The 17,423-nt window shown below is 37.1% G+C and overlaps 1 long non-coding RNA gene and 1 pseudogene across 1 annotated transcript; both read right to left on the reverse strand.

The window, feature by feature from the left end:
- LOC103930214 overlaps positions 1-17,423 on the reverse strand; it is a 43,448-nt pseudogene that overhangs the window by 14,535 nt on the left and 11,490 nt on the right.
- LOC125479084 lies at positions 1,349-4,287 on the reverse strand. Its single transcript, XR_007259801.1, has 2 exons — positions 2,120-4,287; positions 1,349-1,968 (listed from the first exon to the last, which is right to left on the reverse strand). It is a non-coding gene; the product is annotated as an uncharacterized LOC125479084 (long non-coding RNA).

The raw sequence follows: 17,423 nt of genomic DNA on the forward strand, positions 1-17,423 counted from the left end.
GTTCGTCGCGGAGCTTACAAAAGTTTTATTGCTGAGTGCTAGGCTTTCAGAAATATTAGACACCGTAATCTTGTCAAGGTACTCTCAGCATGTTCTGGTTTTGATTATCGCGGTCACGACTTCAAGGCCTCAATTTATGAGTTCATGGTTAACGGGAGCTTGGAGGAATGGCTGTATCCAATTCATACAATTGGTGAGACAAATGAGAGGCCAAGGAGCTTAACAATTTCTCAGAGGTTGAATATTGTTATTGATGTTGCTACGGCATTGGATTATCTCCATCATCATTGTGAGACGCCAATAGTTCATTGCGACCTCAAACCCAGCAATATTCTTCTCAATGAGGACATGGTTGCACATGTAGGTGACTTCGGGTTGGTGAGGTTCCTACCAAAAGCTGCTGAAAATTCTTCGGGAAATCAATCAAGCTCTTTAGGGATCAAGGGAACTATTGGTTATGCTCCTCCAGGTAAATACACTTGGTGGTTTATTTTTCCCTAGCTAGTATTTTAAAATTGTGCAGTATTTATTTTAAAATTTTCAAACATGAAATGAGCTTTTAGCATTTCACTAGAAAATTAGAATCTAATGTTCTGAATTGTGGAATGCAGAATATGGCATGGGACATGAAGTGTGGACACAAGGTGATGTGTACAGCTTTGGCATCCTCCTGTTGGAAATATTTACAGGAAAAAGACCGACCGATGACATGTTTCAGGGAACTTCAAACCTTTATAGCTTTGTGAAGGCAGCTCTGCCTGAGCAAGTGGAAGAGGTTTTGGATCCCGTTCTTGTTCAAGAGAGCAATCATCCTAATGAGGGGAGGGCAAGGAATCGCATCCTAATCATAGAAAGTTTAATCTCTGTTTTAGAAATTGGTGTTGCTTGCTCAGCGGAGTTGCCTAGAGAAAGATTGAACATCTATGATGCTGTGGCACATATGTGTCGGATCAGAAACAAACTTCGAGCAAATGGTATATGCGAATAGAAGCTTATTGTTAATAATGTGGTATAGCATGTAATAGTATTGATGTTATGTGAAAGCGTTCTCGTATTTGTTAGATAAAAAATGCAGTGCAAATGGCTAGTTGATCAATGTTTGCCAAACAAACTTATTTGCATCGAATTATGCTTGAACAATGACGTTCTAGCTTTGCCAAACATTACAAGACGAACACTCTGAAAGAATTAAAATTAAAAATTAAAAAACAAAGTTGTGGAAAGTATTCATCAAATTTCAAACCTATGTTGGATTTCCTGCTCTATGTTGAGAGGTTTATCCCTGGTTGAAAATGGGAAGCGTTATATAGTAGTTTATTGCTTTTTTTATTTTATTTTTCAGAAAACCTTGACGGTACGAGGAGAATTTTATTAATAACATAAAGTAAGTTACATATAATTAGGGGACATAAACCTAACTTCTCGTAATACATGAAAAAGAAATAAAAAATAAATGAAAAAGAAGAGGGACATAAACCTTACTCGTCTATAAACGAAACAATAAAGATACAAAAATATGCATTCATCAGTCATCCATTCATCAACATTTATCTGAGCATTCATCAACATTTATCTTTCGCTCGCTCACTCTCATATTTCATTAAAATATTGTTGGTCCAGGCAACACAGAGGTGGACATTCATCAAAGCCATGTCACAGATCCAGTGTCATGCACAGTTTTTGTCTCAATATTTGTCACATGGAGGCATGCAAGCACACAGAAAATTACATGAGCATTGACGAAATTTTAGTTCTATAAATGCATGACAGAAACATTTCACAAATCTGTATGACTTTCAGAGATATTAAACCATGCTTAATTTTAACGCAGTGGAGGGATTTGATTTACCTTTCATTTTGTAGATCCGAGTTCTTGCAGCCATCTTTGCTGTGTGTACAGCACCTTCATTTGTGAGCCATTGCTCCTTGCAGTTCCTATGCCCCCTGGCCTTACTCGGATCCCCAAGTCTACACACAGAAAACATACATGCATCAGTCAGAATTTCGTTTTCATTTGACCTTCCGTCATGAAAATGGAAGGGAAAATGGTTGGATGCATTTTTATTTCAGATATCGCCAAGTAGAGACCATAATCGCAGAGAGAATGAGAGATCTTTACCTCGGGTTTCGCAGAGGAATGCACGATGGTGACAATCTGGGCTAGAATCAAAGATCGCCATGGTTCCGTTTTTGACAGAGATGGAGATGGATTCATGTTTTGACGTTCTGGGTTGAAGATAGAAGCTAGGGTTTCAGTTCTATGAGAAATGAAAAGAGAGAGAGGAAACGAAGGAGATGGCTTTAGCGGCTCTGGGCTCGAGGGTTACAGGGAGAGGTTCTCAAGCGGCGCTGGTTGGGAGAGGTTTTCCAATTCTCCAGACTCCAGAGCACTGAAATATCGTTTTTTTCCAATATTTTCCAGCGCCTCTGTTTCTTGTCACCACGTCACCACTTCGAATCCCAGGTGTGTCAGTTTCCTTGTCTTTTCTTTTATTTCTGTTTATGTTTCCTTTGTTATTTTATACTTTCTTTCATTGTTTCTTTTTTCTATTTCTATTCCCTAGTTTATTTTCTTTGTCTTTGTCAGCTATTTTTCGGTTTTTAAGGTTTTAATATTTTTGTTTTTTTTCTTTATTTTTTCCGCATCTTGAGAACAATGTATGATTTAAGTTTGAGGTGGGAAAGTAAAATATTTAGATTTTTAATTTTTAAGTATGCTAAATTTTTTCATTCTTTTTAAGTTTATATTCATATATTATTTTAAACGTTAGAACAAATGAACATGGTGGAGATGAACCCCACGATAGAGTATTTTCTATTTATTGTTGTTTAGGTACTAATTCATGAGTTATCCTTTGACAATTAGCACATTCACACCAACATGATTTTTGGGGGTGAGATTGAAGCACTTGCTTTCATTTGAGTTCTTTTTTTTTTTTGTTTTTGTTTTTTTTTTTTTTTGTTTTTTTTTTTGGTTCTAAAAAAAGAAAGTAAAGTTTAGTTATTGTTATAAATAAAGTAATAATTGTTCCACCAAGACTTTGCTAACTATAACTAAGAATATGGTGAAATATATGGCATAATATGGACTCATCATTCAACATTGAATTATTCCACAAACAACTTGGAATTCTATGCCATTGTTCAAGCATTGCAGTATGGGAGGCACTATCTGATCTACAAAGAGTTTGTTAGGTTCTCCGATCATGACTCTTTAAAGCATATAAACAATCAGGAAAAATTGCCAACGAGGCATGCTAAGTGGGCAGCATAGTTGCAAGAATTTACATTCATCTTAAAGCACAAAGCCGATGTGCAAAATCAAGTTGCAGGTGCTTTGAGTTGGAGGAAGTATTTACTTGGCTCGATGAGAATTCAAGTATTGGGGTTTGACTCTTTGAAGGATTTATTGAAAACTGATCCTTTCTTCTCTACATTTGTTAAAGATGTTAAGCATAGAACTATAACATAATATGTGTTGCATGATGGGTTTCTTTTTAAAGGGAACCAACTTTGCATACCAGAGTCTAGTTTAAGATTGAGGATCATACAAGAGTTACATAATGAAGGCCACGTTGGAAGGGACAAGACCCTGAGCTTATTTCTTTCTCTTATTTCTGGCCTACCATGTGCAAATATGTATATCATTTTGTAGAACGATGTCGAATCTACCAAGCTTCTAAAGGCAAAGCGGCAAACGCTGGATTATACATGCCATTACCCATTCCATCACAACCATGGGTAGATATAAGCATGGATTTTGTTTCAGGTTTACCTTGTACTCAGTGCGGTGTAGACTCAATTTTTGTTGTGATGGATCGATTTTCCAAGATGGCTCACTTTATTGTCTGCAAGAAGACAATGGATGCTTCGAAAGTTGCTGAGTTATTCTTTCATGATGTATATTGAATTCATGAGTTACCAAGATCGATTGTTTCTGATCGGAACACCAAATTTCTGAGTCATTTTTTGAGGAGCCTGCGGAAATTAGCTAATACACAATTGAATTTTAGCAACACCTCATCCTCAACCTGATGGGCAAACTGAAGTTGTGAATCGCTAATTAGGGGACCTTTTGCGTTGCTTAGTTGGTTAACATCTAAAGTCATTGGACCATAAGTTATGTATTGTGGAGTTCGCCTACTATTGTTCCGTCAATTGCAGCACCGAAATGTGTCATTTCTACATTGTCTTTGGCTTAATTCCACTAGCACCAGTTGATCTTACTCCTGTACCAAACGCGAAAAGAATTAGTGGCAAAGATGAAAGTTTCGTTGATAATGTCATGCAAATCGATAGCGCAACGTATAAGCACCTTTAAGAAACAAGTCAGAAATACAAAGCTCATGCAAATTCCAAAAGGCGAATGGTGGAGTTTGATGTGGGAGAATTTGTTTGGGCAGTTTTCATGAAGGATCGTTTTTCAATTGGAGATTCCAATAAACTGTTTGCAAGGAAGATTGGGCCATATGAAATTCTTGAAAAGATTAACCTCAATGCTTATCACTTGAAGTTACCTAGCCATATTCGTACTTCTAATGTGTTCAATGTGAAACATCTCATTCCATTCAAAGTGGACAACGAAGATACTAGAATTGCAAATTTGAAGGTGAATTTTCTCCAACCCAGAGAGGATGATGCAAATCTGATGGCTAGTTCATTTATGGATCGTTGGGATAAATTGAATGCTTAACATTATTAAGTAAGACTTAATAAACTCAATAACAGCTTGGGGCCTTTTTTTGGCTGATCATAACAGCCACGACATTTTTATTGCTGATAATAGCCTTTCTTTATGTAATTTTCAATTTTCAGTGCTATTAAGTTTATTGCCCTTTTAATTTCTGAATGTAAGTTACAAGTTGGTGATAAAACCCACTTCTTGCTGGAAGGTGGGGATGTTAGACCTTTTTTGAATGAATGAAATATGCAGAGAGATTTCTTTCTCAGTTTGTGCCTTTTTGTTTGTGAGATTGTTTAGCTTTATTCTTCTAGTTGTCTATGTTGTAGGTTGGTACTAGAGACGGGGTTTTGGGGTTTTCAGGTCTCTCTTTGCACTAGGAAATAATGGACCCTGCATATCAATTTTTCTTTTCATTTTATTTTGTTTTTAGCCGTTGCACCCTGCATCGGTTTGATATTTTGAAAAAATGTTTCTAATTTGAAATCCAAACTGCTAAAACTATTTAGATGGCAATTTCCAACTCTAGTTTGTGTTGGATTTATCCAATATAAATCAACCTTTAAGTGGTCTACTGCATGTAATAGGAATGTAATATTGGAGAATAATGTTGATTGTGATTTGATCTCTTAAAGATATCAATCCTATATAAGGTATCTTATATTGTAAATAGGATTGATGGAATCCTTAATTGAATATGATTATGATACTTGACTTGGAGGCTAAGAAAGTAAGTTTAGGTTTCCTTTATGGATGGAAACCCTAACTTTTAGCCTATATAAAAACACCAGTCCCTATAAGCCCTAGAACACACAACATAATGCTTCCCATGGAGTAGTTGTATTATGCTAGGAGTTTATAGAAGACATTGGTGTCGCCGTGCCCTTTCTCCTTCCTTACTCGAGTACCATGGTTACAACTGGAATCAGGTTTGTCACTCATTCGTTTGTGTTTTAATTGTATAACCTTATAAAGCTAACAGTTTGACCATCGCAAAGTCTAGTGGCACACACTTTTTCCAACTTAACATGTAAGCTAAGCAAGAAAATAGAATCAAAACAATGTAGTAGCTATCTTTCAACACTTATTTCAAGCTGGTAGGCTAGTAATCTATATATAAAGCCAACACAAAAAGTGAATAGTGTTTTTGGTGTCACCAAGTTTCAACAAAAAATTTAGACAAAATTCCCCCAAGACAAAAAATTCAAAGACATCCCAAAATAATGCATCAAATAAGGTAAGGGCATTTTTGTCATTTTACTAATGTTTTTTAATAATTAATTTTTTGTGATTTTTTTAATTAGTACCTCACAATAGACTAGTAATAACGTGATTAAATTCTTTTTTTTTAAACACGTTCAAAACATCTTAAGAGGCGTGTAATGCCGGTTATAAAAAATTATTTCACATGCGGATAATAATGTGATTAAATTAGTTGTCAAATGATTTTTTTTAACAAACGATATTATCTACACTAAGGGGGAGGGGGTGGGGTTAGCCTCACAATGAACTAGCAATAATGTGATTCAATCATCTGTTTATTAAATATTATTTTCTCTATTCTTAATGTAAATTCTATAGAGATTGATTTTATTATATGAATTCAGCTGCTTTAATTGATTTATGAGGGGTTTCTTTTAGCATAATTTAAGATTATTCATTTACTTCAAATATTTGACTTTCCTTTTGTCATTTTATTAAGACTTATGTGGGCTTGAAGGATGGACTAATCCTTTGAATCTGGTAACAACATGTATCATCCCCTAGAACAACGTTCTCTTTCAAACCTTTCAATCAATTGAAACTACTCTCGAAAACGACTTTTCTTTAACCCAAACAGTTTCTTAAAAACTCGTTTCAGATATAAAACTTATGAATATATAGACATACTTTTGTTATTTCTAATAATATAGCTCGATAATAATTCATTTCTTTTAAAGCATGCCTTGACGTTCAAGACTTACGTGGGTGTCTAATATAATTGAAGTGCAACAGTATTTTTCTGGAATGTTACATTATTAGAAGACACCAAAAAAAAAAACATTTCATGTGAGAATCCTGACCGAAATGAAAACGCAGTTTTGTACAATAGCCATTTTTGTCTCCACATTAGGATGCAACTTTCCAAATCATTACGATGCAACTTTACAAATTATTGCAATGTGCAACTTTACAAATAATTGCAATGTGCAACTTTTCCAATTATTGTCGACTTTTGTAGGCTGGCTGCAGGCCAGCCACGAAAAGGGCCTTTCATTCGGAATCATATGTTCGGAACTTTCAGATCGAGAAATTGGAACCGTTGAAGAGAATCATTTAAATCATTGAGTAATAATTGATGAATGCCAGCTATATCTATCAGTCTACCACTGCACTGTCCAATGCTAGAGACAATCAAGTGTTGATGCACAAAAGCTGATCCCCTTAACGTTGGATTTCATTTAAGAAATCTTACAAACCTATAAAAGTACTACTAAATTATACACCAATGGTATAAAGTGACCGTAATTGTAACTTAAAACCTTTATCTTCTCTTATAACTTAGAGTGGCGGAGCTTTTTTTATTTATTTTTTCTTTTCTCTACTGGTGTGGTAAAGTTCCCATTACTTGTTCTTTGGATAATGTGAGTAAAATTAAATTTGTAAAAAAAATTTTTATAAACTAAATGATATGAAAGTTGATAATTAAATTATGACTTAAGCTTTGATAAACGTGATGATTCTTACTAGTGACACATTATTTAATTTGCAAATTTTATCTACAAATTTAATCTTTTTAACATTACCCGTATTCTGTTGTGTATATCCTCAATCCAATCACGAGATGCAAACACGAACCAATCCGGAAGGAGAGGAGTCAGAAGACCTACACTATTTGTTGGCATAAATAAATGACACAACACTACACCAAAATTAGCAATTATCATTGTACAAAACCAAAGATAAATATATATATATATATATATTTATATATATATATATATATTTTTTTTTTTGTGCATACTATCGATGAACAAGAATGAGCAATGTTTGATGTATCCGGACATGATTATGCAGTGTTATTATTTTACTCAAATATAAAACATAAATTTGTTATTTTATTAATATACCCAAGAAGTGACATACGTCAACATTGTCGCCTACCTTTATTATAATACGTAGAATAATACACCATATAACTTGTATTTTTGATTTCCATAAATTTTTCTCAACAAGAACACATTCATCAAGCAAGTCACTATGTCCTATAAAAATAAAAATAAAAAATCAAGCTAGTCACTGTGTCATATTGTTTATAATCAAAGAGAAAATTTCACACAAAACCAATCAGGAGAAAGAAAGAGACCAATCAGCTTTTTTCTTTAGTGACCAATCAGATTATTAGAAGGAAGGCAGCAACCAATGAGAGGGGAAAGCAAGGAGGGAAGGGAGAAGGATAGAACCGGCCAACCTGGTTTCTCCACTCGATCCGATTCCTTGACCCGGTTCTATCTCCTCCGTTCGTTGTCCGTTCGAAATGGTTCCAGTGTCTATGTTAAGCTCTTGGTGATCCCAATGTCCCTGTGATGTTAGATTTTTAAATTTCAAACCCAATTTTACAAATCAAAGCCACAAAGTTTCAGGTTGTTCGGCGAGTTTCCCCATTTACCGGCGAATCCGACAACGATTACCATCAACCACCACCACCAATGGACTCCCTTCAACCTCGGGAACAAAACCCATGCATTGGTTGGGGCGTCAGAGCTGTTTTGAAGTCGAATCAAGAACACCCAAAATCAAGGGTTTCTGGCAGTTCATGGGCAAGTTGAGGTGTTTCTCGAAAAAATTGGACTTGGCCACAGGTATGAAACTTTCTCCACTCATTGAGATTTACATGCCTGTATAATTTGGTAATTTTTTGGAAATAGTTAAATTTTCCGACGAGTCAGGGCCGCCGGGCGCCGTGTGCGGCGGTGCGTGGGCCGAGGTACCCCCTGACCTTCCTAGATTAAATTTGATACCTCAATTCTATATGTGATGTCTGATTGACAAATCTCATCGCTTGAACATAGTTTTGTTAAAGACTGCTACTAGGTCATTATATGAATCGACGATCCGACCGTTGGATCGTCATCAAACTTTAATATGTTATTATTCGTAATATTTGAGGACTTTTGGAACTTACGGATTGGGAATTCAACGTACAGATCTTCCCACATTAGATTTGTAAGTTTGTAAAATAAAACGTCAACCGCCACATGAATTCGTGATTGACGGAGATCCGACCATTGGATCGTAATGAAATTTTAGTATGTTGGTCTAGAAGCATAATTTGGACCTTTGGAAGTTACGGATCCAAAATACGATCTGCAGATCTTCCGGATTAAATTACTAGGGTGTGGTCCCTGTATATCAATTTTTCTTTTCGTTTTATTTTGTTTTTAGCTGCTACACCCTGTATCAGTTTGATATTTTGAAAAAATGTTTCTAATTTGAAATCCAAACTACTAAAACTATTTAGATGGCAATTTCCAACACTAACTTGACCATCTCAAAGTGTAGTAGCAAGAAAATAGAATCAAAACATGTAGTAGCTATCTTCCAACACTTATTTGAAGCTGGTAGGCCAGTAATCATTGATGAATGCCAGCTGTATCCACCAGTCTTCCACGGCACTGTCCAATAGTAGAGACAATATAGTTGACCCATATATGCCAAGTCAAGTCCAAATATTCCATAATCTAGAATCAGATTATTTACAACCAAATGTTGATGCATAAAAGCTGATCCCCTTCAAGATGGATTTCATTTAAGAAATCTTACTTACAAACCTATAAAATTACTACTAAATTATACACAAATGGTATGATGTGACAGCCCGTCTCGGGAATTTTAAAAAACGTACGCGTGAAAAGACGATTTTACCCCTAGTGCGATTTCTTTATGTTTATTGGTTTTGGGTTCCTTGTTGGCATGTTTTTGGGCCACACACACACTAACCTACACCCACACCCTTTCTCCCCTACCCTGCACCCTATCCCGTGCCCAGTTCCCTTCCCATTTCCTCCTCCATCGTACGGACACACAGACAAACCTATCAAACCTCCACAGATCGAAGAAACCAAGCACATATTCTGACTCGTGAGGCTCGTAGGAGTCCAACCATACCCATTTCAGGTAAGAATACCTTCGTTTTCACGTTGAACTCGGGTTGCCCGATTTTGGTACTGTTCATGCACATGTACTTTCTCACATTTTAGGGAATTTCAAGCTTGTAGGAAGCTTGGTGAGGTCCGTAGGAGGCTCAGGGTGGTTCGTTTGAAGGTTTTGGACGTCGGGATCACGAGTTTCGAGGTTGGCCGGAGTTGGGGTGATTTTTCAGGTGAGATTTTGTGGATTTTAGTACTTGAAAGTGGTATGATTGTGTTCCTCTCGTTGTAAGCTTCATTTTGGTACCAATTTTGTGAAATTTGGGTGAAAAACGAAGAAGTTACAAAGGTTTAAAGTTTTCCCGATTTTCCGGCGCCGGCTCGCCGGAGAAGACGACGGAATATTCCGTTAAATCTGACGGAATATTCCTGACGCCGTTGACGGAAACCGTTATAGATAACAGAATATTCCTAACGGCGTCAGTTGATGCCGTCAGCGTGCCAGGCACGTGCCTGCGCGTGGCCGGCGCGTGGGGGGGCGTGCGACGGTGAAAAATTATTTTAAAAATATGGGGATGTTTCTGAGGTTGAGTAGATCACGTTGGTGTATTCATACACCTCATTTGAGCAATATATGAGAAGTTATTTCTAAAGGTTGGTTATGTGCTTTAAAATTAACGTTTTTATAGTTGTTTCGCATATAGGTAAGACGTATCCCGAGGACGAGCGTGGTCACTCGAGGTAGGGGGGTTACGACCCTTCCACTTACCAGTGAGTGGGCTTTTGGTTTTCCGTATATACCTATATACTTATATTTTCCCAGAAATTGATTTTGATTCGTTATTCGTTATATGCCATGCATTACATTGCCATTTGTTATGCATGTGTATTAGTGCCGCGGACGCACAGGTAAGTGCCAGGTGAGTATGACTTTATATTTACATCCAGTAGTGGTTTTAGAGACTTAGAGAGAGCTCGTAACCTGCACCCCGGTGTTAGTGCTCCTGCCCAGAGTAGGGCACAGTCCTTCACGTGATGTTCACCTCCCGCACCACACGCTCATCTTGGATCCAATTTAGGTGCCCAGGCCTGTCGTACAGACCACTTTAGGTGGTTCCGACTCGTAAGTGACCCGCGATTATTCGCCCAGCCTTCATGTGATCGTAGCACTAGAGCGTACTTATATTACACCCAGGCCTGTCGTACAGACCACTTTAGGTGGTTCGGACTCGTGTGCAGGTATAGTTAGTGAGATGAAGATTCGAGCTCTAGATTCAACCGTACAGGTCACTTTAGGTGACTTCGGCTGACAGTTACTTGTTATTGATTGATGTTTCCTGAGCATTTGCATATTACTTTGAGGCATACTGCATGGCATGCTTTTCGAGCATGATATATGTATATATATACTATTTTCTGGGAAGTATAAAGGTTTTACGGCGAGGGGTTAGAACTTATTTATTAAATGGTTTTCAAAAAGCTTTGTTTTTGCCCACTCACGCTTTTGTTTTGCGCCCCTCCAGGTTCTAGTTGGCTAGCGCGTTTGGTGGATTTCCTGAGGATTTTCCCTGCATATCTGATAGACCACCATCAGTGTAGGACCACCTTCGGGTGTGCTTTTGTCGTATTGTTTCCTTTTGGACTGCTTTAGGCGTTCTTGCTCTGAACTTAGGATTCACACTCGTTGGCACTTGTCTTATTGCCTTGTGTAACGCTAGTTTTTAAGTATTTGTACTATTTACATTATTATTTTATTAGCTTCCGCACTGTGCACATGGTTACGTCACTTCCACGTGACGCCTAGCATGCCCTGATCTCGATCGGGGTGTGTCATATGAAGTGACCGTAATTGTTCCTTTTCTTTTCTCTACTAGTGTGGTAAGGTTTCCATTACTTGTTCTTTAGATAACGTTAGGAAAATTAAATTTGTAGACAAAATCTTGTAAACTAAATGACATGAAAGTTGATAATTAAATTATGACTTAAGCTTTGATAAACGTGATGATTCTTATTAGTGACACATCATTTAATTTGTAAATTTTATTTACAAATTTATTCTTCTTAGCGTTACCCGTATTCTTTTGTGTATATCCTTAATCCAATCACGTGACGCAAACACGCACCAATCCGAAATGAGAGGAGTCAGAAGACCTACACTATTTGTTGGCATAAATAAATGACACAACACTACACATAAATTAGCAATTGTCATTGTACAAAACCAAAGATAAATACTTTTTTTTCTTTTTTTGGCATACTATCGATGAACAAGAATGAGCAATTTTTTTATGTATCCAAGCACGATTATGTGATATTATTATTTCACTCAAATATAAAACATAAATTTGTTATTTTATTAATATACTTAAAAAGTAACATACGTCAACATTGTCACTTACCTTTATTATAACACGTAGAATAATACACCATATAACTTGTATTTTTGGTATCCATAAAAATTTCTCAACAAAAACATATTCAACAAGCAAGTCACTCTGTCCTAAAAAAAAAATAAAAAATAAAATCAAGCAAGTCATTGTGTCATACTGTTTATAATCAAAGAGAAAATTTCACGCAAAACCAATATCTTTATTTATTTATTTTTTTCATTTGTTTTAAGTTAAAGAATGAATACGCCACTTATTATTACGGTTTAGTGATATTCCTCTTCACTGAAAGTGAAAGGTCTTAGGTTCAATTTACACCAAAGGTGAATTTGAACCATATTATTAATAACACATTGTAAGACTTAACCCATTTTCCACACCTTAGTGTAGATAATATCGTTCGTTAAAAAAAATAAATAAAGAAGAATGAATACAATAATTTAAAAAAAAAAGTGAAATGTTCCTAATATTAGTTCACAAAATTATATGTAAATTGAATTTATTCGTATAATTAAGTTAAAAAGAAAATAGAGATATTTTTTGGTCAGGTCAATGCAAACTATCCCTCGTCGACTCGGATATCGGTGGCTGTAGGTCCGCTGCACGCGTACGGAGCACTCTGGTTGTGATTATAAATTGGATTCTGCTAAAGCTGCTAAACAAACAATCAGTCCTGCCATACTCTTTTATAAATTGAGTTTTAACTTCCGCACAAAACAAATATCATCATGATGGGGATGGGGTTTTACAACTCCATTTCTGCAGTGTTTTTGTCATCCTTTTTAATGCATGCTTTCATTCTTCACTCTTGCCTTCCTTGTTTCGCCCTTCCGGGAAATGAGACAGATAGACTCGCTTTGCTTGAAATCAAGGCTAGCATAACTCATGACCCTTTTCAAGTCCTGACTTCATGGAATGAAACCATCCACTTTTGCTCTTGGCATGGCGTTACATGTGGTCGTCGTCATAAGAGGGTCACAAGCTTGAGCCTGCCGTCCTTGAAACTTGCAGGATCTATATCGCCGCATGTTGGGAACTTGAGTTTTTTGAGAGTCATTGATCTCCAAAACAACAGCTTAGGCCATGAAATTCCTCCAGAATTCAGCCGCCTGCACAGATTGCAACACCTACAGTTAAACAACAATTCACTGAGTGGAGAAATTCCTACCAACTTGTCGCGTTGCTCTCAGCTCCTCAGGCTCGCTGTTGGTTTCAATGTGCTGATGGGAAAAATTCCGAATGAGCTTGGCCTCCTGTCAAAGTTAAGATATTTTGGCATACACTTTAACCACTTTACAGGGGGAGTCCCTCCTTCTTTTAGAAATTTATCATCTCTTGAACAGTTCTCCGCATCTTCTAATAATTTGAGTGGCACTGTCCCTGATATTTTTGGCCGAATGACCAATCTTAGCTTTCTTGCTTTCGATCTAAATAGCTTTTCGGGTATGCTTCCTCCGTCAATCTTTAATCTCTCTTCTCTCACAGTCCTTTCTATGACAATAAATGAAATCCAAGGGATGCTGCCCTCAAACTTTGGTATGGTCTTTCCGAGTCTCCAATTAATTTCCATTGGCGACAACCAATTCAGTGGATCTATTCCTGTTTCATTATCAAATGCGTCAAATCTAATTAGATTGGGGATGGGAGGTAACCACCTGCATGGAAAGGTCCCTCCTTTGACGAATTTGCATAAGCTTAAGCGGTTAGCCCTTGGTGACAACCATCTCGGAAGTGGGGGAATTGATGACTTGACCTTTCTCTGCGATTTGAGCAATGCCACCCATTTAGAATCTCTCAATATGCGTACCAACAATTTTGGGGGCACGTTACCTCAATGCATAGGAAACCTGTCTTCTTCTCTTCAAACCTTCCATATAGGTCAAAATAAAATATTAGGAAGTATCCCGAATGAGATTGCAAATCTGGCTAACTTAGAGGTTTGGTTGATGTCTGAGAACCAATTATCAGGTCACATTCCCCCTGGTGTAGGAAAGCTGCACAAGTTATATCTATTAAATTTGAGTATGAACTCTCTTTGTAGCAATCTTCCATCCTCTTTCGGAAATTTAAGTCAATTGAACGACTTACACTTAGAAGGCAACAAAATTCAAGGCAATATGCAGAGTTTAATTAAGTGTCAGAATTTGAGGATTTTATTTCTTGGTGCTAACAATTTTAGCGGTATCATATCGCAAGAAATCGTTGGTCTGTTGAACTTGTATGTATTGAGTTTACCTCAAAATCATTTTACAGGCTCCCTGCCAGAGAACATAGGAATTTTAATAAATCTAGAGTATTTAGATATCTCTGATAACATGTTATTCGGTAAAATTCCCACAAGTCTTGTTAGTTGTATAAAATTAGAGTACCTAGACATGCATGGAAATTTCTTCAATGGGACGATTCCATCAACTTTGAGTTCACTAAGAGGTCTTATAGAATTGTCTCTCTCTCACAACAACTTGTCAGGCACAATTCCAGAATTCTTAGAACGTTTTGTATTTTTGGAATCTCTGAATCTATCTTATAACAATTTTGAGGGCATGTTGCCGATCAAAGGAGCGTTCAAGAATGCAACGGCGACATCAGTTGAAGGAAATAGCAAGCTTTGTGGGGGCATACCTGAGTTTCATTTGCCAAAGTGCAAACTCCAGCATGCAAAAAAGAAAGGATTGAGCTTGACCATGAAATTGGTTCTCTCCCTCGTTTGTGGGATTCTTGGAGTCATTTTTGCACTAACCTTTTTGTACCTTTATTGCTCACGGAGGGACAAAAAGGGTCAAGCCGCAAGTGATTCGGACAGATTTCCCCAGGTGTCTTACCAAAGTCTTCTAAAGGCTACAAATGGATTCTCCTCAACCAACTTGGTCGGTATGGGCAGTTTTGGGTCCGTTTATAAAGGAATACTTGAGCAAGGTGAAACTACAGTTGCCATCAAGGTACTCAACCTCGTTCGTCGCGGAGCTTACAAAAGTTTTATTGCTGAGTGCGAGGCTTTCAAAAATATTAGACACCGTAATCTTGTCAAGGTACTCTCAGCATGTTCTGGTTTTGATTATCGCGGTCACGACTTCAAGGCCTTAATTTATGAGTTCATGGTTAACGGGAGCTTGGAGGAATGGTTGTATCCAATTCATACAATTGGTGAGACAAATGAGAGGCCAAGGAGCTTAACAATTTCTCAGAGGTTGAATATTGTTATTGATGTTGCTATGGCATTGGATTATCTCCATCATCATTGTGAGACACCAATAGTTCATTGCGACCTCAAACCCAGCAATATTCTTCTCAATGAGGACATGGTTGCACATGTAGGTGACTTCGGGTTGGTGAGGTTCCTACCAAAAGCTGCTGAAAGATCTTCGGGAAATCAATCAAGCTCTTTAGGGATCAAGGGAACTATTGGTTATGCTCCTCCAGGTAAATACACTTGGTGGTTTATTTTTCCCTAGCTAGTATTTTAAATTGTGCAGTATTTATTTTAAAATTTTCAAACATGAAATGAGCTTTTAGCATTTCACTAGAAAATTAGAATCTAATGTTCTGAATTGTGGAATGCAGAATATGGCATGGGACATGAAGTGTGGACACAAGGTGATGTGTACAGCTTTGGCATCCTCCTGTTGGAAATATTTACAGGAAAAAGACCGACCGATGACATGTTTCAGGGAACTTCAAACCTTTATAGCTTTGTGAAGGCAGCTTTGCCTGAGCAAGTGGAAGAGGTTTTGGATCCCGTTCTTGTTCAAGAGAGCAATCATCCTAATGAGGGGAGGGCAAGGAATCGCGTCCTAATCATAGAAAGTTTAATCTCTGTTTTAGAAATTGGTGTTGCTTGCTCAGCGGAGTTGCCTAGAGAAAGATTGAACATCTGTGATGCTGTGGCACATATGTGTCGGATCAGAAACAAACTTCGAGCAAATGGTATATGCGAATAGAAGCTTATTGTTAAAATGTGGTATAGCATGTAATAGTATTGATGTTATGTAAAAGCGTTGTCGTATTTGTTAGATAAAAAATGCAGTGCAAATGGCTAGTTGATCAATGCTTGCCAAACAAACTTATTTGCATCGAATTATGCTTGAACAATGACATTCTGGCTTTGCGAAACATTACAGGACGAACACTCTGAAAGAATTAAAATTAAAATTTAAAAAAAGAAAGTTGTCGAAAGTATTCATCAAATTTCAAACCTATGTTGGATTTCCTACTCTCTGTTGAGAGGCTTATCCCTGGTTGAAAATGGGAAGCGTTCCATGGTAGTTTATTGCTTTTTTTGTTTTATTTTTTTAGAAAACCTAGACGGTACAAGGAGAATTTTATTAATAACAAAAAGTAAGTTACACCTAGTTAGGGGGGACATAAACCTAATTCCTCGTAATACAAGAAAAAAGAATAAAAAATACATGAAAAAGAAGGGGTATATAAACCTTACTCTTCTATAAACGAAACAATAAAGATACGAAAATACGCATTCATCAGTCATCCATTCATCAACATTGAGCATTCATCATCGACACGAAATCAGAAAAGAATTTGAGGCTGAGTTCAGTCATCCATTCATCAACATTTATCTGAGCATTCATCATCCATTCATCAACATTTATCTTTCGCTCACTTACTCTCATATTTCATTAAAATATTGTTTTACACATAGTTTGGGGGTGGTCCAGGCAACACAGAGGTGGGCATTCATCAAAGCCATGTCACAGAAAATTACATGAGCATTGACGAAATTTTAGGTCTATAAATGCATGAGAGAAACATTTCACAAATCCGTATGACTTTCAGAGATACTAAACCATGCTTAATTTTAACGCAGTGGAGGGATTTGATTTACCTTTCATTTTGTAGATCCGAGTTCTTGCAGCCATCTTTGCTGTGTGTACAGCACCTTCATTTGTGAGCCATTGCTCCTTGCAGTTCCTATTCCCCGTGGCCTTACTCGGATCCCCAAGCCACATACAGAAAACATACATGCATGAGTCAGAATTTCGTTTTCATTTGAGCTTCGGTTGTGAAAACGAAAGGGAGAAATGGTTGGATGCATTTTTATTTCAGATATCGCCAAGTGGAGACCATAATCGCAGAGAGAATGAGAGATCTTTACCTCGGTTTTCGCAGAGGAATGCACGATGGTGACAATCTGGGCTAGAATCAAAGATCGCCATGGCTGGGTTCCGTTTGTGACAGAGATGGAGATGGATTCCTGTTTTAACGTTCTGG

This window comes from the organism of the source record quoted next, unplaced genomic scaffold (assembly GCF_019419815.1).
Source record: "Pyrus x bretschneideri cultivar Hongxiangsu unplaced genomic scaffold, Pyrus_bretschneideri_v1 Contig273, whole genome shotgun sequence".
Taxonomy (NCBI): Eukaryota; Viridiplantae; Streptophyta; class Magnoliopsida; order Rosales; family Rosaceae; genus Pyrus; species Pyrus x bretschneideri.